At 40.6% G+C, this 21,894-nt stretch overlaps 1 protein-coding gene and 1 non-coding gene across 2 annotated transcripts in view; one reads left to right on the top strand and one right to left on the bottom strand.

Annotated features, from left to right (window-relative positions):
* The window catches only part of LOC122550254 (contactin-associated protein-like 2), a 2,198,962-nt gene that overhangs the window by 120,845 nt on the left and 2,056,223 nt on the right, over nt 1–21,894 (top strand). The window lies entirely within an intron of this gene.
* Nucleotides 20,313–20,394, bottom strand: trnal-uag. The gene is given in 2 exon segments: nt 20,313–20,348; nt 20,357–20,394. It is a non-coding gene; the product is annotated as a tRNA-Leu (tRNA).

Here is a 21,894-nt window from a genome sequence, read left to right as displayed (position 1 = left end):
ATACAATTAAAGGTAGGTTAATGTTATTGAACAGGGAGACTCAGGGTTCCAGATTCTTAATTCTTTTAAAGTTGCATCACAAGTAGACAAGGGTGGTTCAGAAGGCATATAGCATGCTTGCCTTCATTGCTCAAACCATTGAATAAAGGAGTTGGGATGTCATGTTGTGATTGTACACAATGTTGGCAAGATGGGTTTTGGCATATTGTAATCAGATCTGGTCGCTCTCCTATAGAAAGGATATTATTAAATTGGAGAGGGGTCAGTAAAGAATATTACTGGGATATCCCAGGACATTACTGAGACTGGAAGGTTTGAATTATATGTACAGCTGGGACTTTTTTCACTGGAGTGTAGGAGATTGAGAGGTGACCTTATTTAGGTTTATAAAATCATGATAAGGTGAGTCGCAAAGGTATTTTCCTTAGGGTGGGGGAATTCAAAACTAGGGGGCATATTTTTAAGGTGAGAGGAGAAAGATTTAAAAGAGACCTGAGGGGCAACTGTTGTACACAGGAGGTCGGTCACGTTTGGAATGAACTGCCAGAGTTTGTGGTAGATGCAGGTATAAATACAATGTTGAAAAGACATTTGGATAGATACATGAATAGGAAAGATTTAGAGGGATATGGGCCACATGCAAGCAAGTGGGACTAGTTTAGTTTTGGAAATTTGCTTGCATGGGTGAGTTGAACCAAAGGATCTGACTCTGTGTTGTAGAACTTATAGAATAGAATCACAGAATGTCTGTCTACAATGCGAAAGCAAACCATTCAGCCCATCTAGTCCGTTGAAGAGCATTCCACCCAGATTCACCCCGTACCCCTTCCCTGTAACCTTGCATTTCCCATAGTTAATCCACTTAGCCTACCTGTCCCTAGACACTATGGGCAATTTAGCATGCCCTAATCTGCATATCTTTAGGTTGTGGGGCACCCAACAGAAACCTATGCAGACACAGAAAATGCCTGCTCAGTACACAGACAGTATTGAGAAGTACAGAATGTTTTAGTTTACTCCATATGCAATTTAGCTCTAAACAAATCTGCTGGCCTAGTAATATTCAGATTTTGTGCACAGTATCATTTAAGAAAAGAGCAACATTTTATGTTCTACCATTGAGCTTTACATTGATATTCAGCAGATTAAAGCACTAGATCATATGATGGTGTTCAACCTAAGGCTTGCTGGTTTGCATTTTCCTCCTCAGTTGCTCTCAGGAGTTTCGCATTTTCAATTTCAAGGAGCACTGTGACTCGGGGAAAAAAGCATTCGTGCTTAAAGGTGAATAAGATCTCTTTCTGAAGAATCCTTTGCACACTTATGTCAAGATTATAGCTTTGCAGCCATCACCAATGAAATTTCACTGGATCTGCTGTCGGCAAATGCCACAGAGTTCTTCAAAACCTGAGCATGGGATCCTTACGAGATCATAAGGCGCACTATCATTTTACAGGAGTGAAAGTGAAGTGGAAATGTCTAGAATATAAACTCAAAAACTTAATAGTACATTTGAGGATAAGAAAGTCTATAATAGTTTAAATTGTGCTGTTGTTCAAGATCAAGTACTTTTAACCAAGTATCACCAAGAAAAGAAAATATAAATATAGTCATACATTCTAGTTAGTAGTTTCACAAGCTGCAGACATCTCAAAGTATTTTACAATCAATGAAGGTTGTATTCCTCAGCTACAGGTCTGCTGATGGCTATTCAGGCCTTTCTCTCAAACAAGGTTTTCTTACAGTGGGTGCTGTCACCTCTTGGGATAATTTAACTTGCCTTCTCCTTTTCTTTTCCATACTAGTTCTTTGCGTAGTCACAATGTTTCACAGGGATTACTTTAATCCCTCTTTTTAAAAACAGTCATGAAGTACATCTTCCAATTGAATCATAGCAGGAAAACCCAGAGGGTACACGTAACCCCAACTATCACTTTGGGGAAAAGGGGTGGGTACCTTGGATCAGGCCCTTCTACAGAGATGGAATAACCAACCGTTAATGGCTATACTGCAGCACAGAGATACCAAGTATGATGTTTGTAGCCATTTTATTTTATTTCAGATCTTCAGCATTTGATGCCCTTTGACAGAAATGACTGGCTTCCAACAACCTCAACAACCTATTTTGTGCTAACCACCCAGCACTTCCAGCATAGCATTTCCAGTCATCGCGACCGTTGGCTGGTTTTTTGACAATGGTTGATATGACTTTACAGTTGTTCTTTCACCTCTGCTCGATCAATACCTGCATTCCAGAAATTGGGATCCTAGAACTCTTCTTAAATAAAAAGGTGATGAAATGCACAAAGCTTTGTGACAGCTACCAAAATAAGGGGTCTTTGATTCAATAACATACACCCTTCGTGCGATCTTGCTGTTTGCAGTGGCACTTTCATGTTTCTGCATTTACCTGTACATTGTGGTAATACAAAATAGCAGAAAGGAACAGAGTAGAGTTGCACTCAGTCTGAAGTGGATACCACTTCATGGTCATCTGAGAAAACTTTAATTGCTGGATTAGAGGAAATAAAACCTTGCAGTTTGGGGAAACTTAATTTGTTTACATGTCTGTTTCTTCCTGGCAAAAAGGTGATGTTAGTTCATACAGCACAGTTGCTTTTCATGTATTACTCGGGTTTATTCCAAATGGTGAGTTCCATGCGAAAATATCGCAGGTCCTACGATTTATGGTAAGCAATCAGTGAGGAATAGATTGTCATTTCTGTGTTCTGTGTGTCCACTTCACTATTTTAATGTTAAACCTATATTCAACAGGGACATTTATGCAGTGATTTGATGGAATGATTGTGGTGCATGAAACAATATTTCTTTAAAAATCATTCATAGAATGTGTTTCACTGTTTAGGCCAGTGTTTATTACCACCTATAATTGCTTTGATGAAGTTGATGGTGAACTGTCTTCTTGAATCATGAAGTCTTTGGGGTGTAAAGCTCCCGTAGTCTATTAGGTGGGCATTTCCAGAATGTTGACCCAGCAACAGTGAAAGAATGGTCACATTGTGCCACATCAAGATGGTATTTAGCTTGAAGGGGAATCTGCATTTGGTGGAGAACATGTATCTGCTGACTTGTCTTTTTCCTTCTAGATGATAGGATATGTGGCTTCAGGCGGTGCTGTTGCAGGAGCCTTGGTCATTACTGAACTGCGTCATGTACACGCTGCTACCACTGTGCATTGGTGGTGAAGGGAATGACAGTTGAAGATGTGAATGGGGTGCTGATCAAGTGGTCAGCTTTGTTCCAAATGCTGTCAAGCTTCTTGAGTGTTGTTGGAGGTGCATTTTGCCAGGAAGGTGAAGACTATTTTATCACACTCCTGACTTAAGCTTTTTGGATGCTGGACTGGGGGGTGGGGGGTGGGGGTGGGTTGGGAGGTGGAGAGGGTGTGGTGGTGAGTTATTTCCTATAGAATACCAAGCCTTTGACGAGCTGTTGTCAATATAGTAGCTTGTCCAGCTCAGTTTTTGATCAGTGGCAACTTCCAGGATGATAGGAGAGATTGTGTTTACATCAAGGGGTAATGAGTGGTTCTGACTTTTTGGAGATTTTCCTTGATTCACACTTGTGTGGTGGAGAGTTTTCATATTTTTGCATTGATACTAGCTCTGCTAGTGGTTCTTCAGGCCATATTGGTAAAATGTGGACCTGATGTCAAGCATAGTTGCTCTCACCTACACCTCATTTTTCAAATTTAGCTCTTTTACCCATGTTTGGAGTAATGCTGTAATGAGGTCAGGACCTGAGTGGCCCTGGTGAAATCCAAAGTGAATGTCAATGACTAGGCTATTCCTTTGCAAGTTACTGTTTGACTTCAACAGTCTTTGAAGAGTGGACTGATAGGGTGGTTTGTTGGCTGAGTTGGATTTGTTCTGCATTTTGTACAAAGGATGTACCCACGCAATTTTCCGAGTAGGTAGCTGTGTTGTACTGTACTGAAAGAGCTTGGCCAATTGATATGGCTAGTTCTGAAGTATGAATCTTTAATACTATTGCTGGGGTGACACGTTTGTTCAGTGGTTAACACTGCTGCCTCATGGTGCCAGGGACCCAGGTTCAATTCCAGCCTCCGGTGATAATCAGTCTGGAGTTTGCACATTCTCCCCATGTCTGTGTGGGTTTCGTTCCGTAGTCCAAATTTGTGTGGGTTTGGTGGATTAGCCATGGGAAATGCAATGTTATGGGGATAGGGTAGGCAGGTGGGGGTCTGGATGGAATGCTCTTCAGAGGGTTGATGCAGACTTGATTGCTCGAAAGGCCTGCTTTTGCACGGTAGGGATTCTGAGTTTTCAAGGCTCATAGACTTTTCAATATTCAGTACCATCAGCCATTTCTTACATGGAGTGAATTGAATTGAATGAAGACTCACCTTTGTGATGCTGTGCACCTGTGAGGATAAGGCTAAGATGAATCATCAACTTAGCCAAAGGTATTTAACACTGAAGTGCCGGGTATCCCCATCATTAAGGACAGGAATAATTATGGGACCTCGATCTCCATTTCATTATTTAACATTGTCCACCACCATTTGTGACTGGATGTGGCAGGATTGTATAGATCTGACTCGTTGGATATGAATTTGCTTAGCCCTGTCTGTCACTTGCCTTTTAAGCAGTGTGATACACGATTCCTCTTGTGATATAGCTTCATCAGGTTGAAAACTTATTTCTAGCTGTGCTTGGTATTGTTCCTGGGATGTCTTTTCAGACCATGGTTGATCTCTGGGCTTGATGATTATCGTCAAATGGGGATATGCTGTACAATAAGGTTACAGAATGGAATTGAATCGGTTGAATAAAATTTTGCTAATGTTCTTGTTTTGAGTTGCTAGATCTGTTTGAAGTCTGACCTAATAAAATGATGATTGTACCATAGAACATGGTAATGGATATCCTCAATGTGACCTTGTCTACTTTAGGACCATGTGAGGGTCTTGCTTACCGATACTGTTGTAGACACACACGTCTGTGGCAGGTAGGTTGGTGAAGGCAAGGTCAAGTATGTTTTTCCCTTTTGTTGGTTTTCTCACCACATTTGCAGACCTGTTCTGGCAGTTGTGTCTTTTAGGACTTGGCTAGTTGGAAACACTGAAGCTCCTGACCGACTGTACATTCTGTACCCTTTCCAACCTCAGTGCTTCATTTAAGAGGTATTAAAATGGAGCAGCACTGATTCATCAGCCAAGGGGATACTGTAGATTGTAACCAGAAAGAGGTTTACTTGCTCACATTTGACCTGATACCACAAGACTTCATAGGCCAGGAGTTAACACTGAGGACTGCTGGGACAATTTCCTGACTGTATACTACTGTGCTCCTACCTCTGATTGATGGGACAGAACATAGGTAGGAATGGTGATGATAGTGTCAGGAACACTTGTCCCTACAGTATGATTCCATGACTGTGATTATTCCAGGCTGCTGCTTGACCAGACCATTCAACAGCTTTTTCAGTTTTGGCACAAGCCCTCAGACTTTTGGAGTGAGGATCACTAGGGCTGCATTTCCTGCTGTTGTTTTTTGTGTTCGTGTGGATGCCAGTTGGTTTCTCTAGTTTCAATCCTCTTTTAGGACTTTGTTGTGGTTTGATAGAAGTGAATGGATTTCTAGGCCAATTTACAGGGCAGTTAAGAGTTGGTCTTATCCATTTAGGTCTTGTCATATGTAGACCAGATCAGGTAAGGAAGGTAGATTTCCTTACCCAGTGGACGTCAGTGAACCAGATGGATTTTTATGACAATTGCCTTTGGTTGCCATCAAGCCAGCTTTTAATTCCAGATTTAAAAAATAAATTAAATTGCTTCTGCTGTGTCCTCAAGAATTAGCGTGGAGTTCTGTATTACTGGTTCCCAATAACATGATCGCTACGCCACAGCCTCTCCTCTTCCTTCTTGAGGAAATGGAAGTCAAGGGGTGCAGGACAATGCCTATGTGAGGTGAAAACCAGGGAATAGTGTGTAGAGCGAATAGGGTTGCTATTGTGATTGGAGATATTCCTGGAAGTCTCATACATGGCCACCTCTCTCAAACTTCACTCTCTCAAAGCCATTTGTTTTTTGCCTTTTTCCATTTTTCTTTATGATAAGTAATTGAGAAACTCAAAGAACATTTAAAAGAAACATTAAATCTTGTGGTATTTATTCTGCAGGTTTGTTTATGGCAGTATTCAGGAAGTAAAATTTTAACTCCTGGAAACTTGAGGAAAATCTTGGAAGGTTGCAAGTCCAAAGAGAAGGACATAGAATTGTACAGCTCAGGAATGGACCTTTTGACTTAGGAGAATGGAGAGGATTGGAAGGCAAATTGCTGTTGTTGGGCTTCTGTTCTATTGTGCTGTCAAATGATATCTGAGGAGATAATAGCTCAATGGTAAAGTGCAAGAAAGAAGCTGTGTCTTTTTAAAAATATGCCTTAAGTTAATGTGCATTGTTGGAGTCCGATCTTTCTGAAAGCACATACTCAGCACACTGTAGTTTATACAAGACAAATAACCCAATGGAGTAGAATTTTTTACATCCTGGAAGCATTTTGAGTGGGTGGCACTCCCACCTACATCAATTAACATCAACGCAGCACATTACGCTCTGCATCTGTTACTAATGGTTTAGAAGCATAGTGTGAAGAGGTTTATTCACAAAGTCTTGACAAATTCACCTCAAAATAGGTCAGTGGCATCATTAGCTTGTATAAATCCAAGCTTTCATCTGTTCTGATGGCAGTTATACTTTTTAATGATATGGGGCCCTATAACACCTCCACAGTTGCTGCTTTAATATTTTTGAGCATTTTTTAATTTTAATTATATTGGAATTATTTTACTTTGTATGGGAAATTTGTAAACATGTCAAAACCATAACCATGTCATAATTGCCAAGATTGCAGATATTTACAGTTCTTAGGATTAAAAACAAATTTTCAGAAAATGCTAAATGATTAAAATGCACTACGATTGTCTCATAAATTAATGTTGTGTTTCGTAGTATTTTATTTGCTGTGTACCATGGTGTTTATGTTTTAACTTTTTAATGCTTCAGCAATTTGATGTTGAGATCCCTTTGTAGTCACTCTCTGTCTTGGAGAAGCATACATCAAACTGAATTCAGAAAGAAATTAAACATTTAGACACTGAGAATCATAGAGTCATACAGCACAGAAACAGGCCCTTCAGCCCAACTTGTCCATGCCGACCAGGTTTCCTAAATTGAACTTGTCCTATTTGTCTGATTTGGCCCAAATCCCACTAACCTCTCCGGTAGGTGTACCTGTCCAAATGTCTTTTAAATGTTATAATGGTACTCGCCTCTACTACTTCGTCTGGTAGCTCGTTCCATTTATGCACCACCCTCTGTGTGAAAGCGTTGCCCCTCAGACCCCTTTTAAGTCTTGCCCCTCTCACCTTAAACCTGTACCCTCTAGTTTTGGACTTCCTCACCCTGGGAAAAAGACCTTAGCTATTAACCTTACCTGTACCCCTCATGATTTTATAAACCCGTGTATGGTCACCTCTCAGCTCTTACGCTCCAGGGGAATAAAAGTCTCAGCCTAGCCATTCTCCCATAACTCAAAACCCCAGTCTCGGTAACATACTTTTAAATCAATTTTATACCCTTTCCAGTTTAATAACATCCTTTCTATAACAGGATGACCAGAATTGCACGGAGTACTGCAAATGTAGCCTTACCAATGTCTTGTACAGCAGTAACATGAAGTCCCAACTCCTGTACTCGGTGTTTTGACCAATGAAGGCAAGCGTCCCCAATGCCTTCGACCTGTGATACCACTAACCAGTAACTATGCATCTGAAGCCCTAGGTCTCTCTTCAACAACACTCCCCAGGCCTCTACAATTTGACTGTGTAAATCAGGTGTACCCGAGAACTCTTTGGGAAGCGAGAGAAGTGATTGCTGGGCCTCTTGCTGAGAGATTTGTATCATCGATAGTCACAGGGGAGGTGCCGGAAGACTGGAGGTTGGCAAACGTGGTGCCACTGTTTAAGAAGGGCGGTAAAGACAAGCCAGGGAACTATAGACCGGTGAGCCTGACGTCAGTGGTGGGCAAGTTGTTGGAGGGAATCCTGAGGGACAGGATGTACATATATTTGGAAAGACCAGGACTGATTCAGGATATTCAACATGGCTTTGTGTGTGGGAAATCATGTCTCACAAACTTGATTGAGTTTTTTGAAGAAGTAACAAAGAAGATTGATGAGGGCAGAGCAGTAGATGTGATCTATATGGACTTCAGTAAGGCGTTTGACAAGGTTCCCCATGGGAGACTGATTAGCAAGGTTAGATCTCATGGAATACAGGGAGAACTAGCCATACAACAGGATCTTGACCAGATGGACCAATGGGATGAGAAGTGGCAGATGGAGTTTAATTCAGATAAATGTGAGGTGCTGCATTTTGGGAAAGTAAATCTTAGCAGGACTTATACACTTAATGGTAAGGTCCTAGGTAGTGTTGCTGAACAAAGAGACCTTGGAGTGCAGGTTCATATCTCCTTGAAAGTGGAGTCGTAGATAGACAGGATAGTGAAGAAGGCATTTGGTATGCTTTCCTTTATTGGTCAGAGTATTGTGTACAGGAGTTGGGAGGTCATGTCGCGGCTGTACAGGACATTGGTTAGGCCACTGTTGCATTATTGAATGCAATTCTGGTCTCCTTTCTATCGGAAAGATGTTGTGACACTTGAAAGGGTTCAGAAAAGATTTACAAGGATGTTGCCAGGGTTGGAGGATTTGAGCTATAGGGAGAGGCTGAACAGGCTAGGGCTGTTTTCCCCGGAGCGTTGGAGGCTGAGGGCTGACCTTATAGAGGTTTACAAAATTATGAGGGGCATGAATAGGATAAATAGACAAAGTCTTTTCCCTGAGGTCAGGGAGTCCAGAACTAGAGGGCATAGGTTTAGGGTGAGAGGAGAAAGTTATAAAAGAGACCAAAAAGGCAATGTTTTCACGCAGAGGGTGGTACATGTATGGAATGAGCTGCCAGAGGATGTGGTGGAGGCTGGTACAATTGCAACATTTAAGCGGCATTTGGATGGGTATATGAATAGGAACAGTTTGGAGGGATATGGGCCAGGTGCTGGCAAGAGGGACTAGATTGGATTGGGATATCTGGTCGGCATGGACAGGTTAGACCGAAGGGTCTGTTTCCATGCTGTACATCTCTATGACTCTATAAGTCCTGTCCTGGTTTGTCTTAAAATGCAATATCTCACATTTATCTAAATTAAATTCCAGCTGCCAGTGCTCAGCCCACTGGTCCAGATCCAGTTGTACTCTTCGATAAACTTCCTCACTGTCTACTTTACCACCAACTTTGGTGTCATCAGCAGATTTACTAACTTTCCCCCCAAATCCTTAACAAGAAAGGTTATATATATGACGAACAGCCACCACTAGTCACAGGCCTCCAGTATGAACAACAACCCTCTACTACCACCTTCTGTTGCCTATCGTCAAGCCAATTTTGAGTCCAATTGGCTAGCTCCCCCGGCTCCTTACTAACTAGTCTACCATGCAGAGCTTTGTCTGCATGTACTTTAGCAAGGCCTTTGACAATGTCTACTGCACTTCATCTATCTTCTTGATTACTTCAAAAGACTCAATTAGCTAGTGAGTCTTGAGAAAATTTGTAGGTCAGGTTGAGGTTCTGGATGTAAATTTGCTCACTGACCTGGTCATTTATACCGCATATTGGATGCCCAATGAACACAGTCTGCAGATTTCTCTGCAACAAATCCAAACAAGCAGACAAAACACACCCAGAAACCCTAGTCACTCTCCCCTACATCAAAGACATCTCTGAAATGACTGCCAGACTACTCAGACCTCTTGGCATCATGGTAGCCCACAAACCCACCAACACACAAACAGCAGCTAATGGACTTAAAAGACCCAATACAGTCAATAAGCAAAATAAAGGTCATTTACAAAATACCTTGCAAGAACTGTAACAAACACTACATTGGACAAACAGGCAGAAAACTAGCCACCAGGATAGATGAACATCAACTAGCTACAAAAAGACGTGACCCACTGTCACTAGTATCCTTACGTACAGATGAGGAAGAACAACACTTTGACTGGGACAATACATCCATCCTAGGACAAGTCAAACAGAGACATGCACGAGAATTCCTACAAGCATGGAACTCTATTAACAAACACATCAACTTGGATCCCATCTACCACTTTTAAGAAAAAGAGCAGGAAATGACATCAACACAGAAAATGACATCACCAACACAAGGAAACCTAAACACGTGAATAGAAAGTGGGACATAACACCAGCGCTTCACCGGAGGCTCACTGATGATGATACCTAGTATGGTGACGAAATGTCTGAAAGCAAACTTTCCAGCTCCGCGAGCAAACTTGCATCCAGAACTCAATCAACCTTTGTGAGACACAATTTCCCATACACAAAGCCATGCTGACTATCCCTAATCAGTCCTTGCCTTTCCACATAAATGTAAATCCTGTCTCTCAGAATCTTCTCCAACAACTTACTCATTGACATCAGGCTTACCAATCTGTAGTTCCCTGGCTTTTCCTTGAAGCCTTTCTTAAAAAAAAATGCAGAACGTTTAGCCATCCTCCAGTCTTCTGGTACTTCACCTGTACCTGTATATGATACTCAAATCTTTCCTAGGTGCACCACAATTTCTTCCCTAGCTTCTCATATTGTCCTGAAATACACTTGATCAGGTCCCAGGGATTTATCTACCTTTATGCATTTTAAAACCTCCAGCACCACCTCTTCTGTAATGTGCACTCTTTTCAAGACATCACTAATTTATTTCCACAAGTTCCCTAGCTTTGATGTGTTTTTCCACAGTATATACTGATGCGAAATATTCGTTTTTGATCTCATCCATCTCCTGTCATTCCACACATAGATGGCCTTGTTGATCTTCAAGGGGCTCTGTTCTCTCCCTAAATATACTTTTGCCCTTTAATATTCTTGTAGAATCACTTTGGATTCTCCTTAACCTTATCTGCCAACTGTTCAATTTCACTCTGAAATCACTTGAGCAACACAAATGTAAAGTTGTCTGCCAAGAATTAAGGATTTTTGCAGCCTTCAGTTTCTGTGTAAATACTTACTACTTTTTCATATTTCAGAGGCATGGCTTAAAAACTACTGAGAGTTTTCTATACTGTTGTGAGTGTAATTACAATAAATGAAAGGAACTGAAAGTACAAAAAAGCTTTGAAGTCACATGTTCTTGTCATTAGACAGAATTATTATTCATGCTACACTGCTGATTTTCAGTGTCCAACAAACCACTTTCTTGCACCTGAACTATTGTTCAGGCTGACCTTTTAATAAATACAAATTTTGCAGACTGAGAGACATGCTTATGATTGTTCCCAGTACTGTCTTAATAGGATAAGGAGCTGATCTGCAGTCTACTTGGGTCACTTTGTGGTGAGATGTCACACTGTTATGAATAATTATAGCCTCATCGTGGCATTTTATCGAACCTAAAAAAACACTTCCCACCTTTAAAATTTATAGCTGTGATACATATACTGCATTTTCATGAAGCTATTTTAAAAGAAAGGCTGTACATCTTCAGGCTTGACAACTTTAACCAAAACGTGCACTTTATGTGGGAAGATGAAATACATCGTTAAATTTGAATGAATGATATATTAGAATGTTTTTCCACTCTGTGTACTACCCTTACACAAGTGCAATTTTCTGGCCTAATGTGCTTGTGCTGACTCTCTAAATTAATCCCATTTCTTTTCATTTTCCCATAATCTTTGGTTCCTCCGACTTTTCCTGATAGGTCCTCCTGTACCTGAACAACCCTCCGTACAAGAGCATAAGAACCAGGAGCAGGAGCAGGAGAAGGCGGTTTCCTTCTTTGAGTCTGCTGTGACATTTGATACAATCAGGGCTGACCTCAACTCCATTTTCCTCTCGCTCCCCATAATCCTTCAACCTATTATTAATTAAAAATCTATCTATCTCCTCCTTAAACGTACTCAATGTCTCAGCATCCAGCACACTTGGGGAGGGAATTCTGCAGATTTGTGACCTTTTGAACAAAATAATTTCTCCTCTTTGTTTTAAATCTGCTACCCCTTAGCCTAAAACTATGATCTCTTGTTCTAGATTGTTCCTCGTGTGGAACATCCTTTCTGTGTCTACATTGTGTATCCCCTTTAGCATCTTACATGCCTTAATTAGATCTCCTTTCATGCTTCTAAAGTTGAGACAGCATAGGCCTAAAATGCTCAGTTCTGGGATTTGCATATTAATCCATCAAAACCTGTATTTCCATACTAATTGATTAAAGATTTAAGAGCAATCGGTTGTCTAATAATTAACACTGTGTGTTCAGTTCATTCGCATGAGTTGTATGACCCTTTAATCTTTTCTTTATAAATTCTGTGCTAAGATTTTCCTCTCTCACTAGCTTTCAGAGTGTTGTTTCTTTATCAGGTGCTAATGTTTTCAAATAAGCTCGTTGGGCTATAACCTGGTGTCATCTAGTTTTTGACCATTTCTCTTTGACTCCAGAATTGAGTAATTTGTCTTACAATCTAGTGAATTTTCTCTGAACTTCCTATAACACAACTTCACCCTTCCTCAAGTAAGGGGACCAAAATTGCATAGGGTACTCGATGTGGTCTGTACAGTTGTGGCAACATTTCAGTATTTTTATGCTCCATTCCTAAGTAATAAATGCCAAACTTACATTTGCCTTTTTATTATCTCCTGTACTTGCATACTAAAGCAAAATGTTATCATTCCACCAGTATTTTGGTCATGAGCTTTGAGTTTATGGCCTTTTATTTCACTCGCTAACTGGCATACCGGCTGTTAATTATTAGACAACTGATTGCAATAACTCTTCCTGCAATAAATATTTAAACACACAAATATATGTTGTGTTCAATATATTGGAGAAATAAAACATGACGCTGTGGAATGAAGGAGTGTCAATACTGTTTCCTTGGTACTGAGATCTCACTATCCTGATGTGAGAATCTTCCTGTTAGCTGGTTAGTAGATCTTGCAAGGTTACCTTGTGATTGGTTGGGTCTGTGGGAGCAAGCCATTAATATACATCTTTCAGTCTCTGGAACGTCAGAGACTTTTTCTGAGTTAGAGTTGGAGTTTTGGTGTACTTAAGTTCATAAGATAGAGCAGAATTAGGCTATTTGGCCCATCAAGTATGCTCTCCATTCAATCATGGCTGATATGTTTCTCAACCGCACTTTCCTGTGTTCTCCCCATAACCTTTTATCCCCTAACTTATCAAGAACCTATCTGTCCCTATCTTAAATAGACTCTATGACTTGGCTTCCACAACCTTCTGTGGCAATGAGTTCTACGGATTCACCACTTTCTGGCTAAAGGAATTCCTCCTAGTCTCAGTTCTAAAGGGTCATCCCTTCACTCTGAGGCTGTGCCCTCTGGTCCTAGTTTCTCCGACTAATGGAAATATCTTTTCCATGTCCATTCTATGCAGGCCATTCAATATTCTGTATGTTTTAATCAGATCTCCCATTCTTCTCCTTCTAGCCCTCTTGAAATGAATGCTAGCATTGAATTTGCCTTACCTAACCTGGATAGCTACCCAGGAAATGTTAGGTGGGAATGTCCTAATCTAACCTCTCTGTAACTATATAATTGAGTCCTAATATCACATCATTCACACTGAACCCCTGACTTGCCCTGCCGTGGGTGGCACAGTGGTTAGCACTGCTGCCTCACAGCGCCAGAGACCCGGGTTCAATTCCTGTCTCAGGCGATTGTGTGGAGTTTGCACATTCTCCCCGTGTCTGCGTGGGTTTCCTCTGGGTGCTCCGGTTTCCTCTCGCAGTCCAAAAAAAAATGTGCAGGTTAGGTGAATTGGCCACGCTAAATTGCCCGTAGTGTTAGGTGAAGGGGTAAATGTAGGGGAATGGGTCTGGGTGGGTTGCGCTTTGGCGGTTCGGTGTGGACTTGTTGGGCTGTGCCCTCTGGACCACACTGTAAGTAATCTCATCTAAACTCTTTCCCTAAAGCTCCTGTGCCTGCAACTCTTTTTCATCCTTAACTCACTCTGAAACCTGCCCACGCACCACACACACACATGCACACGCGCGCACTGTATCCCCCTGCCAAATCAATGTCCTCTACCTTACTACCTGCAACTTGTATAGTTATGTTTAGTGTACACAGCAAAATTATGTATAGCGGTGTGTAAAATATAAGTACTTATGATTTCTAATCACTTCTGATCAAAAACTTGGTTCATTATTTTAATTATTTTAAAGGAGGAAAGAGGCAGAGATACTGAGAGAAAAATTCCAGACAAAGAGTGATGCCAAAATAACTGAAGGCACCATCATAAATTGTAGTGTGATTAAAATTTGGGGTGCACAAAAGACCACCTCCATAGAGGTGGCTAACGTTAAAAATTGTAATTTCCAACACTGGAAATAACTTAAGGATAATATTGCATGTTTTAAGAATTTTATTGTAATATATTCACTATAATCAATAGAGATCAAACATTAATTAGCAGACAACCAAAAGTCCCACTAGTTCTCAAGAGACCATTTTAAGCCATCGTGTAGAAAATCCTAAAGAAACAGGGTGATGAAGGACTCATTTTAGGGAACAGATCTGGGCAACTGCTGGAAGTGGTGTTAGGAAAGAATTTCAGTGAAATTGACAATAAATCAGTGAGATTCAAGGTAGTCATGGAAAGAAATAAAGGTGAAGCAGAACTAAAGGTTCTGGATAAGCAGAAGGCTGATTTTAACATAAGTCAAGACCTGGCCAATGTGGAAGGGAACAGCTGCTCGTGGAAAAATCTATATCAGTCCTCTAAAAGGAAATCGTGAACGTGCAGTGCCGACATGTTCCTGTAAAGGTCAAGGATGGAATAAACATATCCAGAGAACACTTGATGTCAAGGATCGTACAAGATTTGGTAAGGAAAATGAGGGAAGCTAATGGTATATACTGAGGGCTCAAAATACTAGAAACCCTAGAGATGTATAGAAAGTGCACAGGGTTACGTAATAAAGAATAGGAAAGCAAAGGGGAAGAGGCATGAAGAAAATATTGGCGGGTAAAATAAATGAAACTCCAAAAACAAACAATTTTATAAGTACATAAGGGACGCAAGGATAACTAGGCAAAGTGTCGAGCACTTCAAGGACCAAAGTGACAAACTGTGTGGGGCTGGAAGAAGGTGAGTACTTTGTATTTGTATTGACGATAGTAAAGGATGATATAGGTATAGAAATCAGGTCACAGGACTTTGATATATTTGAACAAATTACATTTGAGAGGGAGGAGATTTTAGCAGCTTTAATGAGCTTTAATTTGGATAAATCTCCTGGCATGGATGAGATGTATCTTACGGGAGGCAAGGAAGATGATTGCAGTGGCTGTGACATTAACTTTCAAAACCTTTCTGGACACAGGGGAATCACCAGAGAACATGGAGGACATTTGATATGGTAGTGTTATTCAAGAGTCTGTTTGGAACCAGGGAACCATGGGCCAGTGAGTCTAACATCTGTGGTATTGGAAAGCATTGAGGGATACAGTTAATCACCACTTGAAGAGGCAAGGATTAATCAAGGATAATTCGGGCAGACCATGACAGATTTGATTGAGTTTTTCAAAGTCGTGACGAGATTTGTGAACAAGGGTCGTGCAGTTTTTTACATGGACTATATTAAGGCATTTGACAATGCCTCGCGAGACCAATTGAGAAACTGACATCTTGTGATTCAGAGCAACTTAACAAATTGGATTCAAAATCGGCTTGTGGCTGGAGACAGAGGGAGATGGTCAAAGGTTGTTCTTGTGACTGGGAATCTGGGTCCAGTGAAGTAGCACACTGCTACATGCTGGGTCCCTTGTTTACAGTGTATATTAATAACCTGGACTTAAGAGGTTTGATCAGAAAGTTCACAGATGACATGAAAATTAGTGGTGTGTTAAATAGTGAGAAGGAAAGCCTTGTATTACAGTATGATGTATGTGGGCTGGTCAGAAGGGAAGAAAAGTGGCATTTGGAATTTAAGCCAGAAAAGTGTGAGGTAATGCATTTTAGGAGGACTAACAAAGCAAAGGAGAGAACAATGAACGGTAGAACCCTAAGAAGTTCAGAGGGTCAAAGGGACTTTGGTGTGCATTTCCATAGGACCTTGAAGGCAACAGGATAGGTGGTTAAGATGGTTAAGAAGGTACATAGAATACTTACCATTAGAAGCCACGGCAATGAATTCAACAGCATGCAAGTTATGATGGAGCTGTATATGAATGTTAGGCCACAACTTGTGTAGTCTGGTGATGTTTTAGGAAGAATATGGTTGTACTTGAGAGGGTGTAGAGGAGATGCATCAGGCCGTTGCCTTGGCTGGAGAATTTCACTTATAAAACAGATTAGATTGGCTGGGGTGTTTTCTTTGGAGCAGACAGGGGACCTGATTGAGGTCTACAAAATGATGAGGTGTTTAGATTTGGTAGATAAGAAGAAATGTTTTCCCCTAATAGAGGGGTCAGTAACTCAGGGCCATGATTTAAAGTAAGAGGCAGGAGGTTTAGAGGGAATTTAAGGAAGTTTCTTTTACCCAGTGTGGTGGGTGTGAGGAGCTTTCTCCTGAAAGGGTAATAGAGTTGGGAACCATCACAACATTAAGGAAGTATTTAGACAAACACTTGAAATTACATAGCGTACAAGGCTGCAAGCCAAATGTTGGAAAATGGGCCGGGAGTTAGATAGGTGCTTAATAATTGGTGTGGGCATGATGGGCCGAAAGGACTCTTTATGTGCTGTACAACTCAATGATTTTATGACTCTGCTTGGCGAGTCTCCAAGCTGTTGGGCTTTTAAATTCTTTTTTATTATTATTATTATTATTATTATTATTATTATTATTATTATTATTATTATTATTATTATTATTGTTGTTGTTGTTTTGTTATAATAATAATAATATATTATATAATATTATTCTGGATGTATTCTCGGTATTGCACTTAAATATTTTCTTATCCATTTCCAAATAAGACATCTTTATAGCCGTACGTGTGAGCTTACCACTTTAGGTTGAGTTATAGAGAATTCTGTGCTGTGGAGTTATGCCACTTGAAACTTGCTTCAGGCTGCCTAGTCTCATTTCACCTGGGACTTTCGCTTCTTGCAGAGGAGTTTCAATCTTGGCTGAATTTAAAACCGAGTCCTTTGCTAAAAGGGCAAGAGTGCGAACCATTTATAGTCTTGTTTAAATATGTATTAAAATCTGCATTTTAATATTCTGAGCTTTATTTTATATATTTTTTATTATTTATAAGTTTGCAATAAGTAGGCAAATTTATAATCATAAATATTGTTTGCTGTGTCACTTTTACCAAACCAGGGTAGATACAGGGACAAAGTAGCAGATGAATATGCCTGACAGTTTGATGGAATAGTGAAAGCATGATAACATTTGCTGCAGTAAGCAGTTCTGGTGCATTTTAATTTAAAGGCTATGATCTTTCAAAAAAAAATTGTTCTGTGTCTTGCACCTTGAAACTGAGACTGTTGTCTGATACCGACTTCATATTTCACAGAAATGATTGTCATTCTGTGACTCTTTCCTCCAGCTGAACAAAGATCAATAGTTTTCTAGAGTGTAATCAAATGATCGTCCAGGTTCAGGCAGAGATTAAGTGCTATGTGACTGAAGGCATCCATTTTCATTGATATTCCTTGCAAGTGACCTTACACTGGACCTTGTGATTTAAGGTATTAATACTTGAACTTGTATTCTGAACAGGTTTTATATTAATACTCAGGGCTGTTATTTCAGTTAGTTACGAGAGGCACTTAGAATGTTTTGACTTCAAAGCAAATGAATTCTGTTGCACCATATTGTGTATATGAAACTGTGCATATCTTAATAAATAAAGCTGAAGTCCATACACAGCAAGGGCGGGACAGCATCCAGGCTTGGGATCAGAATTGGCTCAAAATACTTACGTCAAATAAGTCAGGCAATAATTGTCTTCATTAAGAAGAAATCTAACCATCTCCCTTTGACACTCATCAGCTTTGTAATAGCTGAATTCACCATTTTCAATATCCTAGGGATTGCCATTAATCAGAAACTGAACTGGATCAGCCACATGAATACTGTGGCTACAAGAGCAGTTCAAAGGTTCTGAATTCTGCAGTGAATAGCTTACCTGATTCTTCAAAGCCTGTCCAAAACACACAAGGTCCTTCAAGTGTGATGGAATACTTCCATTTGCCTGGATGCATGTGATTCCAGTAACATGGAGATAGAATCATAGAGTCATAGAGATATTCCATGTACAGCATGGAAACAGAACCTTTGGTCCAACCCATCCATGCCAACCAGATATCCCAACCCAATCTAGTCCCACCTGCCAGCACCCGGCTCATATCCCTCCAAACCCTTCCTATTCATATACCCATCCAGATGCCTCTTAAATGTTGCAATTGTACCAGCCTCCACCACATCCACTGGCAGCTCATTCCATACACGTATCATCCTCTGTTTGAAAAGGTTGCCCCTTTTATATCTTTCCCCTCTCACCTTAAACCTATGCCCTCGAGTTCTGGACTCCCTGACCCCAGGGAAAAGTTTTGTCTATTTATCCTATCCATGCCTCTCATAATTTTGTAAACCTCTATAAGGTCAGCCCTCAGCCTCCGACGCTCCAGGGAAAACAGCCCCAGCCTCTACAGCCTCTCCTTGTAGCTCAGATCCTGCAACCCTGGCAACATCCTTGTAAATCTTTTCTGAACCCTTTCAAGTTTCACAACATCTTTCCGATAGGAAGGAGACCAGAATTGCACGCAATATTCCAACAGTGGTCTAATCAATGTCCTGTACAGCCGCAACATGACCTCCCAACTCCTTTATTGGTCAGAGTATTAAATACAGGAAAGCATACCAAACGCCGCCTTCACTATCCTATCAACCTGTGACTCCACTTTCAAGGAGCTATGAATCTGCACTCCAAGGTCTCTTTGTTGAGCAACACTCCCTAGGACCTTGCCATTAAGTGTATAAGTCCAGCTAAGATTTGCTTTCCCAAAATGCAGCACCTCGCATTTATCTGAATTAAACTCCATCTGCCATTTCTCAGCCCATTGACCCATCTGGTCCAGATCCTGTTGTAATCGGAGGTACCCCTCTTCGCTGTCCACTACACCTCCAATTTTGGTGTAATCTGCAAACTTACTAACTATACCTCTTATGCTCGCACCCAAAACATTTATGTAAATGACAAAAGGTAGAGGGCCCAGCACCGATCCTTGTGGCACTCCTCTGGTCTCAGGCCTCCAGTCTGAAAAACAACCCTCCACCACCACCCTCTGTCTTCTACCGGAGCGAGTTCTGTATCCAAATGGCTAGTTCTCCCTGTATTCTATGAGATCTAACCTTGCTAATCAGTCTCCCATGGGGAACCTTGTCGAACGCCTTACTGAAGTCCACATAGATCACATCTACTGCTCTGCCTTCATCAATCTTCTTTGTTACTTCTTCAAAAAACTCAATCAAGTTTGTGAGACATGATTTCCCACCCACAAAACCATGTTGACGATCCTGAATCAGTCCTTGCCTTTCCAAATACATGTACGTCCTGTCCCTCAGGATTCCCTCCAACAACTTGCCCACTACTGACGTCAGGCTCACCGGTCTATAGTTCCCTGACTTGTCTTTACCGCTCTTCTTAAACAGTGGCACCACGTTTGCCAACCTCCAGTCTTCCGGCACCTCACCTGTGACTATCGATGATACAGGTATCTCAGCAAGATGCCCAGCAATCACTTCTCTAGCTTCCCACGGAGTTCTCGGGTACACCTGATCAGGTCCTGGGGATTTATCCACCTTGAACCGTTTCAAGACATCCAGCACTTCCTCCTCTGTAATCTGGACATTTTGCAAGATGTCACCATCTATTTCCCTACAGTCTATATCTTCCATATCTTTTTCCACAGTAAATAATGATGCAAAATATTCATTTAGTATCTCCCCCATTTTCTGTGGCTCCACACAAAGGCCGCCTTGCTGATCTTTGAGGGGCCTATTCTCTCCCTATTTACCCTTTTGTCTTTAATATATTTGTAAAAACCCTTTGGATTCTCCTTAATTCTATTTGCCAAAGCTATCTCATGTCCACGATTTGCCCTCCTGATTTCCCTCTTTAGTATACTAAGAAGCAAACCCAGCTTGTTGCGTTGAGCCTAAATGCAGCAACACGAAGTTTAACTCGCTGCAGGGCAAACTGCAACTAGCACCAATGGCAGTGGTGGGATTTGAACCCACGCCTCTGTAGAGACTGGAGCCTAAACCAAGTGCCTTAGACCACTCGGCCACACTACCACGCCCCTGTTCAACATTGTCTGAGACAAAGCAGACACTTGACTGGTATTTTGTTATCATTTTCAACATTTGCTCCTCCCTCACCGACGAACAGTGGTATCAGGGTCTATCATTTACAAGGTGCAACGCAGCAATTCACAGAGGTTCCTTTGGTAACGCCGCCAAATCCTCAACTGCTAACAAGGTCATCAGATGCATGGGAACAGCAGCAGTTACAAGTTCTCCTCCAAAGCATGCACCATTATGACTAGGAGCTGCATTGCTATTCCTTCACTGTCCTAGATCAAACGCTGGAACTCACTTGCTAACAGCGCTATGGGTCAACCTCCACTACATGGACTTGGAATTGCAGTCAATCAAATTGGGATTAAAAAAAATAAATATGACACCACTCCATTTAAATACTCCCTGACTTGCAAATGTGGAGGTGATGGTGATTAAAATTGCACTAATCTTTCTCCAGTTTCTTTTATGCTTTCCTTTTGGAACTTTTTTTTTAAACATATCCTATGGAATTATGGCACTCTTCCTTATCGTGAACGTGATAAATATTCCACATAAAATTATAGTACATATACCTGGAAAAAGTTCAAGACTTCAGTTCTATCTACACATTAGCTTGAGATGAGTGAGAGGAAAAGAATCATGGATATGATTTTGGTAAAGTGACCTCAAGAAATGATTGCATGCAATACATTGCAGGTATTAAAGAATTAATGAGCAAAGAGATTGATGTCTTTAACTTAAGACCGTGCACACGTGCATACGTTGATTTTTGCTTCATTATTAACTTTGCACACGGATGCATTCAGATTGATGTTCATTATTGCTTCATTATTGGTTTTCTAAGCGGTTGCATTTAGATTAAGGACTGGCTCTGAACTGTGAGACTGTCTTACATTTATTTAAGTGGATTTAACTGAAAGAAGATTTTAGAACAGAATAAAAATAATTGAAATGGCCACATTATTTTAATTGCAGGGTGGATTTGCAACATGCTAACGTTTTTTCCCAAGGTTATGTGTTAATGTTGTAGCAATAATTGTAAAGTGAGAAGTAAAGATAGAGAAAAGGGCTTACTGAGATTTGAATAAGGAATTTTTCTCTAAGAAGTTAACACATTTATTAATGGTGTTAGGTCATGCTCGTGAGAAAAAAAGGTTTCTTATGGAATGGTTAACAAATAAGGTATCTATGATTGCTAACGCAGTGAAATACCTTTCTTTTGCTTTCACTTCTACAAATTTTGTAAGTTCAAAATCATGCAGATCGTACTTTACATGGGCTAAATTATATTATTGTCTAGAAAAATGATCTTTGAAAAATCCCTTAACTGATTTTCTGACCTTATTGCTAATACAATTATCTTCCTGAGGAAAAGTGTGAGCATTAGAAGTTGAAAGCTGGAAAGGGGTCCATCCAGTGCACAGCATTTCTCTAAATGATCATTTTGGAATGATCTAGACGCAACTAGCTGCCATTGCAGAAAACTGAAATTTA

This window comes from Chiloscyllium plagiosum, chromosome 5, assembly GCF_004010195.1.
Source record: "Chiloscyllium plagiosum isolate BGI_BamShark_2017 chromosome 5, ASM401019v2, whole genome shotgun sequence".
In the NCBI taxonomy this organism is placed as follows: Eukaryota; Metazoa; Chordata; class Chondrichthyes; order Orectolobiformes; family Hemiscylliidae; genus Chiloscyllium; species Chiloscyllium plagiosum.
This window is presented reverse-complemented; position numbering and strand designations above follow the sequence as displayed.